We start from the raw sequence: 17,950 nt of genomic DNA, 5'->3' as shown, positions 1-17,950 counted from the left end.
CCCGGGTCGATGCGTCCCGGGACCGGTTTACTACAGCAGGGAGAGGCGGCACGGAGATGATCTCATCTCCCAGCGCCGCCTCCACCTCATATTGCCGGGTCGGGGAAGCCTGCAGCAGCTGCCAATGCCGGATCCCACCCGGGAAGGACCCGTTTCCAATTCCCAGGTGTGATCCGGCATTGGCAGTGTGAAAGGGGTATTACAGTGCAGGTTTTAGTGATATCCAGGCTTCAGCACACATGGTTATAGAAAAATAAATGCGGTACTAATTAAGTCACCTGTGGTCAAGCATGGATATCACTAAAACCTGGACTGTTAGTGTGCCTTGAGGGCTGAGGTTGGGAATGTTTAGAGTAGGTAGACTGATCCTTTAGCGTTACATGGCAGTTTTCTTTCTACTGATGCCTCAGCGTGCCGGGATATGTTAGGTGTTAATCAAGAAGATCTGTAAATTGAGGTAATATGCAAAAGTTTCTTCCATAGAAATGACCATATATTTCAGTTATGGAACTAGAGAGTGGTGGGCCCAGGTGCAGCAGTATGTTTTGGGCCCTCCTCCCCTCACCATTCCTGGTGCCCCACACCCCAACACAAGCCCAAAGACAGTGTAATATATACCCACACAGGATAAAAATTCCTGCACTGCCCCAAATCTAGGTGAATCTAGCATTCGGCCTTTTGGGAATAGGATGTGGATCAGGCTGCCGTTGCTGGTGTTGAAACGCTGCGGAAATGGCTAATCCGCCCCCTTCACACCTAATTGAATTCTCCCCATAGATAGACATTTAAATCTATAGATACAGATAGATAGATAGATAAATAGATGATAGATAGATAGATAGATAGATAGATAGATAGATAGATACTGTAGAAAGATCCTAAACATAGTTGTACTATAAAGAAGCATGTTGTCTTTTACTACCTAACCTGGCCTGGTGTCAGTGGACAATCAGGGGCTGCTGCTGTGCAGGGAATGGCTGCTAATACCTCTTCTCCTCCTTCCCTCTCATACACATAAGGTGCCAGGGATGGACACAAGATCGTGACAACATCAGGTCCCCAGCGCCCATGCACAGCCAAAGCATACCTCCCAACATGACCCTCTCCAGGAGGGACAGAATGCTTTGCTCCTGGACTTCCCTCTTAATGTATGATTGCCATCACCTGTACTGAAACACCTTTCTTATCCATTACCCTGTGCAAAACAGGTGATGGCAATCACAAATCAAGAGAAAAGTCCAGAAGCAGAGCATTGTGTCCCTCCTGGAGAGGGTCATGTTGGGAGGTATGGCCAAAGAGAGAGAGGAGGCGGGGGAAGGGGGTGTCCGGAATATAAGCAAGAAATGAAAAATCACTGCTGCTGGTAATGATCACTTAGTCTTAGAGAGAGATTTGAATGAATACACAAAATAAATGCACCTGTGTCCATAAATAGGTGTCGGAACATCATACATTGCCCTGCATATCGGCATGCTATCTTGTAGATAGCAACCCCATCACTGAGCACACACACTGCCGCTGTCATACATGGGGGGAGTGGAAAATATCAGTGCACATGACTGATACCATATCGACTTTTAATACATTTAGCCCACAGCATTTCATGTTGAATTTAGGTTAGAGATTCTTGGGTAAATACAATTGCCTGCGCAAGTTTCTGGTAGTCTTGCCGATGTTTTAAAGGGGCAATTATTTAAAAAGCAAAACCAACCTGGTTTTGCCTTTTAAATGATTGCCTCTTTAAACCATTGAGCAAACTTGCGGAAAATTGCTGATGTCTGCATGGAACAGACTACAACATTTACACCTGTAATGCCCACAAATCCGATGCTGGAACTTAAAAGAGTGTGGGAGTAAAATAAACCAGGTACAGTTTAGATCAGAGAGGCAGACCTGTTTTACCCCTCAGACACAATGACCACACATGGTACAGGATCCAACTCCATTTTATTATATTATATGCTTGAACAGTTAAAAAGGCAACCATACAGTAAAGTCATACATAACAGTTCATCAATCGAACAACTGCAATTAGATAAATAGATGAAAAATGCATTAGGTAAACAAGCTGACTGCAACTATACAAACCCAGCCCAGGACAACCAGCATCAGCACCAGACAGTAGGCAGGTAAGCAGAAACAGGTGCATGGCTGAAAACAGGCTGGCTATGGCTTCTCTAATAGTCTCAGGTAACCAGCGTTAGCATTAGACAGTAGGCAGGTAAGCAGAATCAGGTGCACAGTGCAACAGGCTGGCCATGGCTTCTCTAATAGTCTCAGGTAACCAGCGTTAGCATTAGATAGTAGGCAGGTAAGCAGAAAACAGGTGCACGGTTGAAACAAGCTGGGTATGGCTTCTCTAATTCAGTCTCAGATAACCAGCGTTAGCATTAGACAGTAGACAGGTAAGCAGAATCAGGTGCACAGTGCAACAGGCTGGCCATGGCTTCTCTAATAGTCTCAGGTAACCAGCGTTAGCATTAGATAGTAGGCAGGTAAGCAGAAAACAGGTGCACGGTTGAAACAAGCTGGGTATGGCTTCTCTAATTCAGTCTCAGATAACCAGCGTTAGCATTAGACAGTAGACAGGTAAGCAGAATCAGGTGCACAGTGCAACAGGCTGGCTATGGCTTCTCTAATAGTCTCAGGTAACCAGCGTTAGCATTAAACAGTAGGCAGGTAAGCAGAAAACAGGTGCACGGTTGAAACAGGCTGGCTATGGCTTCTCTAATTCAGTCTCAGGTAACCAGCGTTAGCATTAACAGTAGGCAGGTAAGCAGAAAACAGGTGCACAGTGCAACAGGCTGGGTATGGCTTTTCTAATTCAGTCTCAGGTAACCAGCGTTAGCATTAACAGTAGGCAGGTAAGCAGAAAACAGGTGCATGGCTGAAACAGGCTGGGTATGGCTTTTCTAATTCAGTCTCAGGTAACCAACGTTAGCAGGGGCGGATTTGGAACTAAAAGTGGCCCTGGAAATATTTCTGGAAGTGGCCTCACATGGGCAACACCAAGTCAATTGTAGGCGGAGCCAACAACAGAGTAGGCAGGATTACTACATCACTATACTGTACCTGGAGAAATTGTATGTTTGTATGGGGAAAATAACATAATAGTATAACAATTTAAATACAACCCTCTTCATTCAAGTAAGGGTAGAATTTGTTAACTTTTTCGGGGAAAGGTTAAATTTCCCACATCATTTACAACAAAAAGACCTTAAAAAAACAATCCTGATATTACACCCAACGACTTATGTAAAAAACAGAAGGAAGAAATATAACGACACAAAGCAAGTGAATAATTTTAAACCATGCATTTGTCTTACTTTTTCACTTATTTCCTTTATTTTAAAATATTTTGGTGAGTAATTACAATTTTGGGATATACACCCTTTTAAAGTGTCTTTATTAAGGGTTAAGTTCTAACTAATGGAGGATATCTATACATCAACAAAAAATTAAAACAATAGTAATTAGTGGTGAAACTCCACCTCGTTACTCTGCGGGGTAAGTTTACTAAGATGGGAGTTCTATTTAAGATGGGATGTTACCCATAGCAACCAATCAGATTCTACTTCTCATTTATCTAGCACCTTCTAGAACATAATACCTGGAATCCGATTGGTTGCTATGGACAACATCCCATCTTAAATAGAACTCCCATCTTAAATTTACCCATTAGAATGCACGGCAAGCAGAGGCATTTCATGGGCTGTTGGCAGTGTCGGACTGGGGCGTGAAGGGCCCACCGGAGGAATAATGTTGTAGGGGCCCATGTGTGGTCAGCATCCAGCTCACATCCCCACTTTCACTGCCTGCCACTCCCAGCTCCTATCCCCACTTTCACTACCTGCTATTCCCAGCTCACGTCCCCACTTATAATACCTGCTGCTGCCAGCTTATGTCCCCACTGTCACTGCCTGCCGCTGACAGCTCACGTCCCCACTTTCACTGCCTGCCGCTGACAGCTCACGTCCCCACTTTCACTGCCTGCCGCTCTCGGCCCACGTTCACTGCCTGCCACACCCAGCTCACGTCCCCACTTTTGGGGATGGGTGAATAGGGAAAGAAGTTTACGAAGGGGGGAGACACCGCCTCTGGGAGACTTAACTGCCCTTCAGAGGGGGGCCGGGAGTGCCATCTGATTTTCAGAAAACCTCCAGGCAGGATAGCAGGTATAAGATTTCATATATATATATATATATATATATATATATATGGGGAAAAAAGGATTCAGGAGAATGCGCCCATAGTGTAAATCTGATTTATTTATAAAAACATATCACATACCGCCGTGTCCAAAAGCCGGGACCGTGCACCAGCTGTTTGTGGTAATCAGCGGCAAGTGAACAATCCTCAGTCCACCGACAGTATAAACAAGTTTTAACAGTCGGTGGACTGAGGATTGTTCACTTGCCGCTAATTACCACAAACAGCTGGTGATAATCTGTGGAGTAGTATATTAAGGTCTGAATGACGTCTGCAAGCCAGCCTCCTGACGAAGTGTTTACGAAACGCGTTGGGGCGGAGCTTGCTAGACGTCTCATTCACTCGGTTCTGCATCTCCCTGTGATCACTGCGGGTAGCCGGACGGGCTTCTGAGCGCAGCACGGTGCACGGTCCCGGCTTTTGGACACGGCGGTTGGTGCATTAGCCTTGTGGATTTTCCTACATGCATAAACTGGCCCAAAGTGTGGGTCTGAAGAGGTATTATTATATCTATACCTGTGATTTGGTTTTACTGATATGTTTTTATAAATAAATCAGATTTACACTATGGGCGCATTCTCCTGAATCCTTTTTTCCGAGAAATTCACTCAAGGAGTCCTGAGTGCTTTGGAGAAGTGCAGCGGTGGTGGTTCATCAGTGTTAACAGCCAAGGTGTGGAATTACCTGTGGACTGCAAACCTTCATTAAGACTAACCAGCGCACCTGTACACCAATCTTTGCCCCATATATATATATATATATATATATATATTTCTCTAACGTCCTAAGTGGATGCTGGGGACTCCGTAAGGACCATGGGGAATAGCGGCTCCGCAGGAGACTGGGCACATCTAAAGAAAGCTTTAGGACTATCTGGTGTGCACTGGCTCCTCCCCCTATGACCCTCCTCCAAGCCTCAGTTAGATCTCTGTGCCCGAACGAGAAGGGTGCACACTAGGGGCTCTCCTGAGCTTCTTAGTGAAAGTTTTAGATTAGGTTTTTTATTTTCAGTGAGACCTGCTGGCAACAGGCTCACTGCATCGAGGGACTAAGGGGAGAAGAAGCGAACTCACCTGCATGCAGAGTGGATTGGGCTTCTTAGGCTACTGGACATTAGCTCCAGAGGGACGATCACAGGCCCAGCTTGGATGGGTCCCAGAGCCGCGCCGCCGGCCCCCTTACAGAGCCAGAAGGCAGAAGAGGTCCGGAAAATCGGCGTCAGAAGACGTCCTGTCTTCAACAAGGTAGCACACAGCACTGCAGCTGTGCGCCATTGCTCTCAGCACACTTCGGTCACTGAGGGTGCAGGGCGCTGGGGGGGGGGCGCCCTGAGACGCAATAAAAACACCTTGGATGGCAAAAAAATGCATCACATATAGCTCCTGGGCTATATGGATGCATTTAACCCCTGCCAGAATCCATAAAAAAGCAGGAGAAAAGTCAGCGAAAAAGGGGCGGAGCCTATCTCCTCAGCACACTGGCGCCATTTTCCCTCACAGCTCCGTTGGAGGGAAGCTCCCTGTCTCTCCCCTGCAGTCACTACACTACAGAAAGGGTTAAAAAAAGAGAGGGGGGCACTAATTAGGCGCAGTATTAACTATACAGCAGCTATAAGGGGAAAAACACTTATATAAGGTTATCCCTGTATATATATAGCGCTCTGGTGTGTGCTGGCAAACTCTCCCTCTGTCTCCCCAAAGGGCTAGTGGGGTCCTGTCCTCTATCAGAGCATTCCCTGTGTGTGTGCTGTATGTCGGTGCTTTTGTGTCGACATGTATGAGGAGAAAAATGATGTGGAGACGGAGCAGATTGCCTGTAATAGTGATGTCACCCCCTAGGGGGTCGACACCTGAGTGGATGAACTGTTGGAAGGAATTACGTGACAGTGTCAGCTCTGTATAAAAGACAGTGGTTGACATGAGACAGCCGGCTACTCAGCTTGTGCCTGTCCAGACGTCTCATAGGCCGTCAGGGGCTCTAAAGCGCCCGTTACCTCAGATGGCAGATATAGACGCCGACACGGATACTGACTCCAGTGTCGACGGTGAAGAGACGAATGTGACTTCCAGTAGGGCCACACGTTACATGATTGAGGCAATGAAAAATGTTTTACACATTTCTGATAATACGAGTACCACCAAAAAAGGGGTATTATGTTCGGTGAGGAAAAACTACCTGTAGTTTTCCTGAATCTGAGAAATTAAATGAGGTGTGTGATGATGCGTGGGTTTCCCCCGATAACAACGGATAATTTCTAAAATGTTATTGGCATTATATCCTTTCCCGCCAGAGGTTAGGGTGCGTTGGGAAACACCCCCTAGGGGGGATAAAGCGCTCACACGCTTGTAAGGGCTCTACCTTCGCCTGAGATGGCCGCCCTTAAGGATCCTGCTGATAGAAAGCAGGAGGGTATCCTAAAAGGTATTTACACAAATACTGGTGTTATACTGCGACCAGCAATCGCCTCAGCCTGGATGTGCAGTGCTGGGTTGGCGTGGTCGGATTCCCTGACTGAAAATATTGATACCCTAGATAGGGACAGTATATTTTTGCCTATAGAGCATTTAAAAGATGCATTTTTATATATGCGTGATGCACAGCGGAATATTTGCCGACTGGCATCAAGTCTAAGCGCGTTGTCCATTTCTACCAGTAGAGGGTTATGGACACGTCAGTGGTCAGGTGATGCGTATTCCAAACGGCATTTGGAAGTATTGCTTTATTAAGGGAGGAGTTATTTGGGGTCGGTCTTTCAGACCTGGTGGCCACGGCAACAGCTGGGAATTCCACGTTTGTACCCCAGGTCGCCTCTCAACATGAGAAGACGCCGTATTATCAGGCGCAGTCTTTTCGTGGACAAGCGGGCAAAAGGTTCCTCATTTCTGCCCCGTGACAGAGGGAGAGGAAAAAGGCTGCAGAAATCAGCCAGTTCCCAGGAACAGAAACCCTCTCCCGCCTCTGCCAAGCCCTCAGTATACGCTGGGGCTTTACAAGCAGAATCAGGCACGGTGGGGGGCCCGTCTCAATGAATTTCAGCGCGCAGTGGGCTCACTCGCAAGTAGACCCCTGGATCCTTCAGGTGATATCTCAGGGGTACAAATTAGAATTCGAGATGTCTCCCCCTTGCCGTTTCCTAAAGTCGGCTTTACCGATGTCTCCTTCTGACAGGGAGACAGTTTTGGAAGCCATTCACAAGCTGTATTCCCAGCAGGTGATAATCAAGATACCCCTCCTGCAACAGGGAACGGGGTATTATTCCACACTGTTGTGGTACCGAAGCCGGACGGCTCGGTGAGACTGATTCTAAATCTAAAATCTTTGAACACTTACGTACAGAGGTTCAAATTCAAGATTGAGTCACTCAGAGCAGTGATTGCGAACCTGGAAGAAGGGGACTACATGATGTCTCGGGACATCAAGGATGCTTACCTTCATGTCAAAATTTACCCTTCTCACCAAGGGTACCTCAGGTTTATGGTACAGAACTGTCACTATCAGTTCAGACGCTGCCGTATGGATGGTACACGGCACCCCGGGTCTTTACCAAGGGAAATGGCCGAAATGATGATATTCCTTCGAAGGAAGTGAATTTTAGTTATCCCTTCCTTGGACAATTCCCTGATAAGGGTAAGATCCAGGGAACAGTTGGAGGTCGGTGTAGCACTATCTCAGGTAGTGTTGCGGCAGCACGATTGGATTCTCAATATTCCAAAATCGCACCTGGTTCCGACGACGTGTCTTCTGTTCCTAGGGATGATCCTGGACACAGTCCAGAAAAAGGTGTTTCTCCCGGAGGAGAAAGCCAGGGAGTTATCCGAGCTAGTCAGGAACCTCCTAAAACCGAGCCAAGTCTCAGTGCATCAATGCACAAGGGTTCTGGGTAAAATGGTGGCTTCCTACGAAGCAATCCCATTCGGCAGATTCCACGCAAGAACTTTCCAGTGGGACCTGCTGGACAAATGGTCCGGATCGCATCTTCAGATGCATCAGCGGATAACCCTGTCACCAAGGACAAGGGTGTCCCTCCTGTGGTGGTTGCAGAGTGCTCATCTTCTAGAGGGCCGCAGATTAGGCATTCAGGACTGGGTCCTGGTGACCACGGATGCCAGCCTGCGAGGCTGGGGAGCAGTCACACAGGGAAGGAATATCCAGGGCTTATGGTCAAGCCTGGAGACATCACTTCACATAAATATCCTGAAGCTAAGGGACATTTACAATGCTCTAAGCTTAGCAAGACCTCTGCTTCAAGGTCAGCCAGTGTTGATCCAGTCGGACAACATCACGGCAGTCACCCACGTAAACAGACAGGGTGGCACAAGAAGCAGGAGGGCAATGGCAGAAGCTGCAAGGATTCTTCGCTGGGCGGAAAATCATGTGATAGCACTGTTAGCAGTATTCATTCCGGGAGTGGACAACTGGGAAGCAGACTTCCTCAGCACGACTTCCACCCGGGAGAGTGGGGACTTCACCCAGAAGTCTTCCACATGATTAAAAACTCTACAGGTATTGCGCCTGGTCCAGGGACCCTCAGGCAATAAGCTGTAGACGCTCTGGTAACACCGTGGGTGTACCAGTCAGGGTATGTGTTCCCTCCTCTGCCTCTCATACCCAAGGTACTGAGATTGATAAGATGGAGAGGAGTAAGCACTATATTCGTGGTTCCGGATTGGCCAAGAAGGACTTGGTAACCGGAACTTCAAGAGATGCTCACGGAGGATCCGTGGCCTCTACCTCTAAGAAGGGACCTGCTCCAGCAAGGACCCTGTCTGTTCCAAGACTTACCGCGGCTGCGTTTGACGGCATGGCGGTTGAACGCCGGATCCTGAAGGAAAAAAGGCATTCCGGATGAAGTCATCCCTATCCTGATCAAAGCCAGGAAGGATGTAACCGCAAAAACATTATCACCGCAATTGGCGAAAATATGTTGCGTGGTGCGAGGCCAGTAAGGCCCGACGGAGGAAATTCAACTGGGTCGATTCCTACATTTCCTGCAAACAGGAGTGTCTATGGGCCTGAAATTGGGGTCCATTAAGGTTCAAATTTCGGCCCTGTCAATTTTCTTCCAAAAAGAACTAGCTTCAGTCCCTGAAGTTCAGACGTTTGTAAAAGGGGTACTGCATATACAGCCTCCTTTTGTGCCTCCAGTGGCACTTTGGTATCTCAATGTAGTTTTGGGTTCCAAAAGTCACATTGGTTTGAACCACTTAAATCTGTGGAGTTAAAATATCTCACATGGAAAGTGGTCATGCTGTTGGCCCTGGCCTGGGCCAGGCGCGTGTCAGAATTGGCGGCTTTATCCTGAAAAAGCCCTTATCTGATTTTCCATTCGGACAGGGCGGAATTGAGGACTCGTCCTCAGTTTCTCCCCAAGGTGGTTTCAGCGTCTCACCTGAACCAACCTATTGGTGGTGCCTGCGGCTACTAGGGACTTGGAGGCCTCCAAGTTGCTAGACGTTGTCAGTGCCCTGAAAATATATGTTTCCAGGACGGCAGGAGTCAGGAAATCTGACTCGCTGTTTATCCTGTGTGCACCCAACAAGCTGGGTGCTCCTGCTTCTAAGCAGACTATTGCTCGTTGGATTTGTAGTACAATTCAGCTTGCACATTCTGTGGCAGGCCTGCCACAGCCAAAAATCTGTAAATGCCCACTCCACAAGGAAGGTGGGCTCATCTTGGGCGGCTGCCCGAGGGGTCTCGGCTTTACAACTTTGCCGAGCAGCTACTTGGTCAGGAGCAAATACGTTTGTAAAATTCTACAAAATTGATATCCTGGCTGAGGAGGACCTGGAGTTCTCTCATTTGGTGCTGCAGAGTCATCCGCACTCTCCCGCCCGTTTGGGAGCTTTGGTATAATCCCCATGGTCCTTACGGAGTCCCCAGCATCCACTTAGGACGTTAGAGAAAATAAGAATTTACTTACCGATAATTCTATTTCTCATAGTCCGTAGTGGATGCTGGGCGCCCATCCCAAGTGCGGATTGTCTGCAATACTTGTACATAGTTATTGTTACAAAAATCGGGTTATTATTGTTGTGAGCCATCTTTCAGAGGCTCCTCTGTTATCATGCTGTTAACTGGGTTCAGATCACAGGTTATACGGTGTGATTGGTGTGGCTGGTATGAGTCTTACCCGGGATTCAAAATCCTTCCTTATTGTGTACGCTCGTCCGGGCACAGTATCCTAACTGAGGCTTGGAGGAGGGTCATAGGGGGAGGAGCCAGTGCACACCAGATAGTCCTAAAGCTTTCTTTAGATGTGCCCAGTCTCCTGCGGAGCCGCTATTCCCCATGGTCCTTACGGAGTCCCCAGCATCCACTACGGACTATGAGAAATAGAATTATCGGTAAGTAAATTCTTATTTTATATATATATATATATATATATATATGTGTATATACAGGTGCACCTGGAATATTGTGTTCAATTCTGGGCACCATATTATAAAAAAGTTATCGGGGAACTAGAAAGAGTTCAAAGGCGAGCTACTAAATTGATTAAAGGGTTAATGACACTGGAGTACGGGGAAAGGCTTACTAGGTTAAATATGTATACACTAGAAAAGAGGCGACTAAGAGGAGACATTATTAATATATTAAAATATGTAAAGGGTCATTACAAGGAGCTAGCAGGGGATTTGTATATTAAAAGAACTCTGTATAGGACACCTGGCCACTCACTGAGGCTAGAGGAGAGAAAATTCCGTACACAACATAGGAAAGGGTTCTTCACGGTAAGGGCAATGAAGATTTGGAACTCCCTGCCAGAGAAGGTAATAATGGCAGACTCTGTAAATGCATTTAAAAACGGATTGGACAAATTCTTAACTGGAAAATGTATCCAGGGCTATAGCATGTAACATATATTGACATTAAATATCTTGGAGTGGTATGGATTATAGTTGTCAATTGGTACTAAAACATTACTTCAGCAGGTGCATTATAATATGAACAGCTTAACACAGAAAACAGGTTGAACCCGATGGGCATTTTGCCTCTTTTCAACCTCACTAACTATGTAACTGAATAAGATTTTTGACATATTTTGAAAAAATGTAAATTAGAAAATGTAAGTATTTAATCACAGTAAGTGCTCGGCAAGACTCCCTTCTGCCTGTGCTATGGGGTACGCATCCGGTCCAGACTCCTCATCCTCTATGCCATCAGTATCCCTCTCCTCATCTTTCTCATTCGCCTTTATGTGCTGGTCCTAGGTAGAGATGAGCGCCTGAAATTTTTCGGGTTTTGTGTTTTGGTTTTGGGTTCGGTTCCGCGGCCGTGTTTTGGGTTCGACCGCGTTTTGGCAAAACCTCACCGAATTTTTTTTGTCGGATTCGGGTGTGTTTTGGATTCGGGTGTTTTTTTAAAAAAACACTAAAAAACAGCTTAAATCATAGAATTTGGGGGTCATTTTGATCCCATATTATTATTAACCTCAAAAACCATAATTTCCACTTATTTTCAGTCTATTCTGAATACCTCACACCTCACAATATTATTTTTAGTCCTAAAATTTGCACCAAGGTCGCTGGATGACTAAGCTAAGCGACACTAGTGGCCGACACAAACACCTGGCCCATCTAGGAGTGGCACTGCAGTGTCACGCAGGATGTCCCTTCCAAAAAACCCTCCCCAATCAGCACATGACGCAAAGAAAAAAAGAGGCGCAATGAGGTAGCTGACTGTGTGAGTAAGATAAGCGACCCTAGTGGCCGACACAAACACCGGGCCCATTTAGGAGTGGCACTGCAGTGTCACGCAGGATGTCCCTTCCAAAAAACCCTCCCCAATCAGCACATGACGCAAAGAAAAAAAGAGGCGCAATGAGGTAGCTGACTGTGTGAGTAAGATTAGCGACCCTAGTGGCCGACACAAACACCGGGCCCATTTAGGAGTGGCACTGCAGTGTCACGCAGGATGTCCCTTCCAAAAAACCCTCCCCAAACAGCACATGACGCAAAGAAAAAGAAAAGAAAAAAGAGGTGCAAGATGGAATTGTCCTTGGGCCCTCCCACCCACCCTTATGTTGTATAAACAAAACAGGACATGCACACTTTAACCAACCCATCATTTCAGTGACAGGGTCTGCCACACGACTGTGACTGATATGACGGGTTGGTTTGGACCCCCCCCAAAAAAGAAGCAATTAATCTCTCCTTGCACAAACTGGCTCTACAGAGGCAAGATGTCCACCTCATCATCACCCTCCAATATATCACCGTGTACATCCCCCTCCTCACAGATTATCAATTCGTCCCCACTGGAATCCACCATCTCAGCTCCCTGTGTACTTTGTGGAGGCAATTGCTGCTGGTCAATGTCTCCGCGGAGGAATTGATTATAATTCATTTTAATGAACATCATCTTCTCCACATTTTCTGGATGTAACCTCGTACGCCGATTGCTGACAAGGTGAGCGGCGGCACTAAACACTCTTTCGGAGTACACACTTGTGGGAGGGCAACTTAGGTAGAATAAAGCCAGTTTGTGCAATGGCCTCCAAATTGCCTCTTTTTCCTGCCAGTATAAGTATGGACTGTGTGACGTGCCTACTTGGATGCGGTCACTCATATAATCCTCCACCATTCTTTCAATGGTGAGAGAATCATATGCAGTGACAGTAGACGACATGTCCGTAATCGTTGTCAGGTCCTTCAGTCCGGACCAGATGTCAGCATCAGCAGTCGCTCCAGACTGCCCTGCATCACCGCCAGCGGGTGGGCTCGGAATTCTGAGCCTTTTCCTCGCACCCCCAGTTGCGGGAGAATGTGAAGGAGGAGATGTTGACAGGTCGCGTTCCGCTTGACTTGACAATTTTCTCACCAGCAGGTCTTTCAACCCCAGCAGACTTGTGTCTGCCGGAAAGAGAGATCCAAGGTAGGCTTTAAATCTAGGATCGAGCACGGTGGCCAAAATGTAGTGCTCTGATTTCAACAGATTGACCACCCGTGAATCCTTGTTAAGCGAATTAAGGGCTCCATCCACAAGTCCCACATGCCTAGCGGAATCGCTCCGTGTTAGCTCCTCCTTCAATGTCTCCAGCTTCTTCTGCAAAAGCCTGATGAGGGGAATGACCTGACTCAGGCTGGCAGTGTCTGAACTGACTTCACGTGTGGCAAGTTCAAAGGGCATCAGAACCTTGCACAACGTTGAAATCATTCTCCACTGCGCTTGAGACAGGTGCATTCCACCTCCTATATCGTGCTCAATTGTATAGGCTTGAATGGCCTTTTGCTGCTCCTCCAACCTCTGAAGCATATAGAGGGTTGAATTCCACCTCGTTACCACTTCTTGCTTCAGATGATGGCAGGGCAGGTTCAGTAGTTTTTGGTGGTGCTCCAGTCTTCTGTACGTGGTGCCTGTACGCCGAAAGTGTCCCGCAATTTTTCTGGCCACCGACAGCATCTCTTGCACGCCCCTGTCGTTTTTTAAATAATTCTGCACCACCAAATTCAAGGTATGTGCAAAACATGGGACGTGCTGGAATTTGCCCATATTTAATGCACACACAATATTGCTGGCGTTGTCCGATGCCACAAATCCACAGGAGAGTCCAATTGGGGTAAGCCATTCCGCGATGATCTTCCTCAGTTGCCGTAAGAGGTTTTCAGCTGTGTGCGTATTCTGGAAACCGGTGATACAAAGCGTAGCCTGCCTAGGAAAGAGTTGGCGTTTGCGAGATGCTGCTACTGGTGCCGCCGCTGCTGTTCTTGCGGCGGGAGTCCATACATCTACCCAGTGGGCTGTCACAGTCATATAGTCCTGACCCTGCCCTGCTCCACTTGTCCACATGTCCGTGGTTAAGTGGACATTGGGTACAACTGCATTTTTTAGGACACTGGTGAGTCTTTTTCTGACGTCCGTGTACATTCTCGGTATCGCCTGCCTAGAGAAGTGGAACCTAGATGGTATTTGGTAACGGGGGCACACTGCCTCAATAAATTGTCTAGTTCCCTGTGAACTAACGGCGGATACCGGACGCACGTCTAACACCAACATAGTTGTCAAGGCCTCAGTTATCCGCTTTGCAGCAGGATGACTGCTGTGATATTTCATCTTCCTCGCAAAGGACTGTTGAACAGTCAATTGCTTACTGGAAGTAGTACAAGTGGGCTTACGACTTCCCCTCTGGGATGACCATCGACTCCCAGCAGCAACAACAGCAGCGCCAGCAGCAGTAGGCGTTACACGCAAGGATGCATCGGAGGAATCCCAGGCAGGAGAGGAATCGTCAGAATTGCCAGTGACATGGCCTGCAGGACTTTTGGCATTCCTGGGGAAGGAGGAAATTGACACTGAGGGAGTTGGTGGGGTGGTTTGCGTGAGCTTGGTTACAAGAGGAAGGGATTTACTGGTCAGTGGACTGCTTCCGCTGTCACCCAAAGTTTTTGAACTTGTCACTGTCTTATTATGAATGCGCTGCAGGTGACGTATAAGGGAGGATGTTCCGAGGTGGTTAACGTCCTTACCCCTACTTATTACAGCTTGACAAAGGGAACACACGGCTTGACACCTGTTGTCCGCATTTCTGTTGAAATACCTCCACACCGAAGAGCTGATTTTTTTGGTATTTTCACCTGGCATGTCAACGGCCATATTCCTCCCACCGACAACAGGTGTCTCCCCGGGTGCCTGACTTAAACAAACCACCTCACCATCAGAATCCTCCTGGTCAATTTCCTCCCCAGCGCCAGCAACACCCATATCCTCCTCATCCTGGTGTACTTCAACACTGACATCTTCAATCTGACTATCAGGAACTGGACTGCGGGTGCTCCTTCCAGCACTTGCAGGGGGCGTGCAAATGGTGGAAGGCGCATGCTCTTCACGTCCAGTGTTGGGAAGGTCAGGCATCGCAAACGACACAATTGGACTCTCCTTGTGGATTTGTGATTTCGAAAAACGCACAGTTCTTTGCTGTGCTTTTGCCAGCTTGAGTCTTTTCATTTTTCTAGCGAGAGGCTGAGTGCTTCCATCCTCATGTGAAGCTGAACCACTAGCCATGAACATAGGCCAGGGCCTCAGCCGTTCCTTGCCACTCCGTGTGGTAAATGGCATATTGGCAAGTTTACGCTTCTCCTCCGACAATTTTATTTTAGGTTTTGGAGTCCTTTTTTTACTGATATTTGGTGTTTTGGATTTGACATGCTCTGTACTATGACATTGGGCATCGGCCTTGGCAGACGACGTTGCTGGCATTTCATCGTCTCGGCCATGACTAGTGGCAGCAGCTTCAGCACGAGGTGGAAGTGGATCTTGATCTTTCCCTAATTTTGGAACCTCAACATTTTTGTTCTCCATATTTTAATAGTGTCAAAGTCAGAAAAATATCCCTATACATGCTGCCATATTTGCACCTCACGCTGGTCCGCGCTGCGCATGCGTGCGCTTTCCCGTGATAGCGCATACTCGCTGATGCGTGCACCCGCTCGCATCGGTATGCGTATTTACGGTAAAGAGTATGTAGTCGTAGCGTGCGACCCAATCGTTACATATTTCCACAATTAACGTAGTTTATAGATCATGGTCCCTTTGATAGATTCTGAAAGTTTGGTTAATATAGAATGTCTCTGAACGAAGGGATCCCTCTTTGTATTGTAGGAAGGGTCTAACAGGAGTCATACAGTAGTGTTTGGTACCCATCGGAAGAGTATTTAAATAGCAATATTCCGGTGTTGGTTTGGAGCGTATTAATCGCTCGTGCGAATAGTTATGGACATAAGAAGTTTATGTCCATTACTATTATTTACTCTTACTCAGGTATGCGGCGGGAAACCCAGTTTCCCACCCACCTGAGCTGTTTGAAATCGTCACAGCCCACCTGTATGAATTACCCAATGACCTTTTGTTATGATGCGAAGCCGAATTCCTGTGTCCAATGGACGACAAGATTGTAGGGACCATTAGATTGCATTGTGTGTGGGGCATAAATAGGCAGGCCGACCACATCCAGCTCTCACTCTTCAACGGTTCTCATTGCTGAAAATCGGGTGCTGGATGTCCAGGCGCATGCGATCGTTTCCCCTTGTGCGTAAGTTTTTCTCCGTGATCATATTGTCTTACTGTGAGCCATCTCTCTCATCTCATCTCTCTCTCTCTCTCTCTCTACTCTTTCTCCCATATTTTCCTTAAAGTATCTCGAATTGTATTGTATTGTATTTATAGTGTAGTTATTTGGTTAGGAAGTCTCTGTTATATTGTAGTGTATCATTTGTACTGTGATTCCTTTTTACAAGCATATTAGTTATAATACATTTAATAGGCTTTGGACCCTAAACAAGTATCTGTGTATTTTCTCATAGTGTTAAGTGTTCACAGAGCGTCGGTGACGCTCAAGCAGCTTTGTAGTTAAACAGGTTACACCAGGTTGCACTTACACACTGTCTCTACATAAAGGTATACTGTGTATCTCATTGTTAAAGGTATAGATATAAAGGTTTAGCGTTGTGAGCGTCTGCGCCGCTGGTGATCTCCTCGTGGTCTCGAGCGTCCGCTACGCCATAGCGAATCATTACGTTTGTCTGTAGCCAATAGTGTGCCAGTCTGTGATCTCTAGGCCGTGAGCGAACGCGACGCTTGAGTGTCTCGCCTACGGCTGAGCGATCGTTACGCAAGTAGCGTACCCTTACGGTACTTCTTACGTAGTCAGCGTACAGTGTTCTTAGACCTCTTAAAGGGTAATTTATACGATAAATAGATTCAGCTTTATCAATAGGCACAACTAAAAGGCACCTCAGGTAAACAATGGAGATGGATGGATACTAGTATACAATTATGGACGGACTGCCGAGTGCCGACACAGAGGTAGCCACAGCCGTGAACTACCGTACTGTACTGTGTCTGCTGCTAATATAGACTGGTTGATAAAGAGATGTCGTAGTATGTATGTATGAAGAAGAAAGAAAAAAAAACCACGGTTAGGTGGTATACAATTATGGACGGACTGCCGAGTGCCGACACAGAGGTAGCCACAGCCGTGAACTACCGTACTGTACTGTGTCTGCTGCTAATATAGACTGGTTGATAAAGAGATGTCGTAGTATGTATGTATGAAGAAGAAAGAAAAAAAAACCACGGGTAGGTGGTATACAATTATGGACGGACTGCCGAGTGCCGACACAGAGGTAGCCACAGCCGTGAACTACCGTACTGTACTGTGTCTGCTGCTAATATAGACTGGTTGATAAAGAGATGTCGTAGTATGTATGTATAAAGAAGAAAGAAAAAAAAACCACGGTTAGGTGGTATACAATTATGGACGGACTGCCGAGTGCCGACACAGAGGTAGCCACAGCCGTGAACTACCGTACTGTACTGTGTCTGCTGCTAATATAGACTGGTTGATAAAGAGATGTAGTAGTATGTATGTATAAAGAAGAAAGAAAAAAAAACCACGGGTAGGTGGTATACAATTATGGATGGACTGCCGAGTGCCGACACAGAGGTAGCTACAGCCGTGAACTACCGTACTGTGTCTGCTGCGACTGGATGATAAATAATGATATAAAAAATATATATATATCACTACTGCAGCCGGACAGGTATATATATTATATAATGACGGACCTGCTGGACACTGTCTGTCAGCAGAATGAGTTTTTTATAGAATAAAAAAAAAAACACCACACAAGTGAAGTCACACGACGAGTGTTTAACTTTTTCAGGCAATCACAATATAGTATACTACTAACTATACTGGTGGTCAGTGTGGTCAGGTCACTGGTCAGTCACACTGGCAGTGGCA

Source organism: Pseudophryne corroboree, chromosome 10 (genome assembly GCF_028390025.1).
Source record: "Pseudophryne corroboree isolate aPseCor3 chromosome 10, aPseCor3.hap2, whole genome shotgun sequence".
Lineage (NCBI taxonomy): Eukaryota > Metazoa > Chordata > Amphibia > Anura > Myobatrachidae > Pseudophryne > Pseudophryne corroboree.
Note: the sequence above shows the minus strand (reverse complement) of the source record.